The sequence below is a fragment of the Condylura cristata genome, unplaced genomic scaffold (genome assembly GCF_000260355.1).
Source record: "Condylura cristata isolate star-nosed mole 26May11 unplaced genomic scaffold, ConCri1.0 scaffold00025, whole genome shotgun sequence".
Lineage (NCBI taxonomy): Eukaryota > Metazoa > Chordata > Mammalia > Eulipotyphla > Talpidae > Condylura > Condylura cristata.
Window position 1 is genome coordinate 19,212,443 of NW_004567126.1, and position 3,395 is coordinate 19,215,837.

General features: G+C 45.4%; 1 protein-coding gene across 2 annotated transcripts in view; it reads right to left on the reverse strand.

Annotated features, from left to right (window-relative positions):
* Nucleotides 1-3,395, reverse strand: part of HINFP (histone H4 transcription factor) — a 10,659-nt gene extending 7,264 nt beyond the window's left edge. For both annotated transcript variants that reach the window (XM_004688823.2, XM_012729927.1), the window contains exon 1: nucleotides 3,313-3,395. The gene's annotated coding sequence lies outside the window, so the exon portion shown is untranslated. The remainder of the gene's footprint in view (nucleotides 1-3,312) is intronic.

A 3,395-nucleotide genomic window follows, 5' to 3' on the forward strand; every position in this document is an offset into this window, starting at 1 on the left:
AACTGGTTTGCTCAAGGCCACACACCAGTGGTGGGGTAGGGTCAGGTCAGGCTAACTCCACAGTCCATATCCTTTAGTATCTTTTTCTTTTTTTTAAGAGTCAAATTGATCTTAATAAATGATTCATGAATCAGGCAACATCCCACCTAGAAAGGCACCGCCCAAAGTCTGTATATTTTCTAAACCACCTAGCCTGCAGATGAGCCCAGATGCTCCTTACTTCCTATTACCTCATGTTATTAACCCTCCACTCGACTTTCCACGTGCCACCTAATCTGCCCTTGCCTAACCTACCCAGCGGTTCACCTATCTACTCCACCACTCGTGTTAACATCCTCTGACCTAAAATGTAGGTGCCATTTGAATATGAGGTCCTATCTGTTCACGAACATTGCATCCGGGATTTATACAGTCTTAGGCACGCTTAGGCAAGTAACAAATACTTGCAGAAAGCTGAATAAAACTGAAGACTTTCTATCTTTAATATGGATACAAATGCAGAGTTCTCCAGCCCCTTCCCCAGATAGGGCTTGGATTTGGGAGGGCTGGGTTAAGCTTAAAAATCTCTCTTAAACCTCAGCATCCCCAGTGTGCGCAGTTCCAGGAGTGAGTTTGTAGAAGAATAATAGTTTTCCTCTTAACACACAGAATTTCAGATGACACAACTAGTAAAAGTCCTGAGGGGAAAGAGGGCATCAAGAAGCTTCGACCTGCATTCAAGTGTCACCTCTTTAAGGATTCTCACTAGTTCCTGCTGCTCCCACCAGGGTGGATGCTGCCAGATAGTGGTGCTTACCCCTATCTGACACAGATGGGAACTCTGAAAAAGGCCTCTACTAAACACCAAGGGATTAAAAAAAAACACAAAATAAATAAAATCCTTCATACCTACAAGTGAAAGAGCCCAATGTACTAGAGTGCTTATCAAAGAAACCCCTTTTTAACCCAGTCACCTAGAGTACTCTGGGGAGGACACGGGCTGCTGGGCTGCTCGCAGATTAATAGTGAAGCCCTATTAGTAGGAAGGGGTAACTACTTCTAAACTCTGAAGCAGGGCCCTCCCTGGTGGCGCAAGCGGTTAAAGAACAGCACTGGAAAGCTAGGGACACTAGCTTCAGCACCAGTTTGATGCTTCAGAGCTTTGATTCCCCGCCAAGGAGGTGATGACCTATAAGGCACAGACCTCTCCTGCCTCCTCCGCTGCAATGTACTTTGTCAGTCTGCCTGTTCTGTTCCTCACTCTTGTCTCTGGTGAATCCTCTCACCACCCCTGCACCTCTGGCCTGTACCCCAGTTCTGTATACATTAAAAAAAAAAAAAAAAACTTTTGAAGAAGGGAAAACCTTCCTAAATCAGACATGAGCCCAAACCTCCTTCAACTCTCTACCTCTCTACAAAGCCCACTATCCTGTTCAAGGTTTTTCCCCAACTGGCCTCAGCTTATTCCTGCAGGGTCTAGATAAGGAAATTAGCACCAACTACGGGCCCACTGTGTGTCAGCCCTGTGGCAAGCCCTCTTCAAACCTGATTCTAATTCAAATATATCTTCTTCCACATTAGGCTGCTTCTCAGTTTCATCTGCAGTCTATCCATACCTCTGATTAAATCATCTTTTCCCCTAAACATCCCACATTCACATAAAACTCTGCCTAAGAACTTCCACTCATTCTTCAAGACCAAATGTCCTCTCCTTGGCAAGCCTTCATCCAGTGACAGCTGGAACATGCCGCCTCTGGTGCTTACAGCACTCTTACACCTTCACTACAGCCCCTATTACTACTATGGAAGGAAATGTGTGTCTTCCCTGGACAGGGGGTTTCTGCGGCTGGGACCATCATGGCTTCACCTCTCATTCCCAGTATCCTTATAGGGCTTTGTTCTCTCCAGTCACTCTAAGTGCCAGGATATGATCACATTCCAGGAAGTCTTCCTAAACCACCCCGCCCCTCAGACTGCTCTTGCCTCTTGGTTCTACGGCTGGCTGGGTTCAAGTTCCTGTGTCAGTGATGCTGCTCTGCCTAGAATACTATCACAATACCTAAGTATCTACTACACCCTACGCACTGTTCTACGGGTCACAAGAGATAAGAAATACTTCATGCCTGTAAAAATACAAAAACTCATTAATGAGTTTTTAACAACTCTACTGAGATAGGTACCACTACAATCTCAACTTGACAGATGAAATGGGCACAAATTAGTAAAGTGATTTGCCACTGATCACAAAGTGAGGAAGTGATGGAGACAATTCAAAACCAAATTCAAAGAAATTTGGCTCCATTTTCCTCCTATTTCTGCGTGCTTTACCTAATCCACTCTGCTTCCTTTATCTAATTCACTCCCCAGACATCTTATCTATACAGTATACAAAATACACAAAACAAGCTTCAGTAAGTAATTACTTTGTCAACTTTTTTTAATTAAGATGTAAACTCTTGAAAAGCCTGTGCACTTTTCACTTCTACCTGCAAGGTCAACCCACACCTAGTAGGTGCTCTTTTAATGTTTAAAATCTGTACCAGTTATTTTTGTGCAAATCCCTGAGCTTCTTTCTGTGATACGCTTTCCTTAAATAAAAAGTGGGATGTTAGTATCACAGTACTTGTGACAGAGTCAATAGATCCGGTTAAAAAACTCCAACGTTTACTATATAGCTATGTAATCTTAGGCTAGTTACTGAAGCTTCAGTTTCCCTTATAGGATAATTACAACGCGCTCCATGGGTTGACATATGGACTAAACTTGATAATGGGTATTTATAAATTAGGCATAACACAACGCTGGAATGCTGCACGTGATAGCTATTCCTTTTCTTACTCCAGCCGGTTAGCGCGTCTAAGCGTGAAATCTATACAATCTATATCTATACAATCAACAAAAGACTCCTAACACTTCTTTCCATCAGCTAATAAGTTATCAGCAAATACTTCACGTATTGTAATGCAAGACATCGAACGGATCCCGAATGGTATTCTAGAAAAGGAAGAACCAGGTTCTGAACCTCCTGAGGACTCACAATTTGGTCCAAGAGCTAAGACTGACGTGTGAAGCGAACGACCAAAACAAAGCGTCCGAGAGAAAGATCGGGACAGTGAGGAATTCCAGGGGACAGGCGAAGCAGGGAAGGCTTGTCCTAAGCAGGGTCAGACCCAGTCGCAGGGCCTGGACGGACGCCTAGAATTCGGAGACCGTCCCAGAGGCTGAAACCTCGCCCGCGAAACCCCGCCGCTTCCCAGAATCCTCCCCACTAAGGTGTGGTGATGATCTAGGACCGAGTAGGGCTTAGGGGCCGGGGGCGCCCGTGTCACCGACCTGCAGGCGGAAGCGTCTCCGGGGCAGCTAGGGAGAGCCAGGCCCAGCTCGCCACCCACAGCTCAGCCGACGCTGCCCCGCCG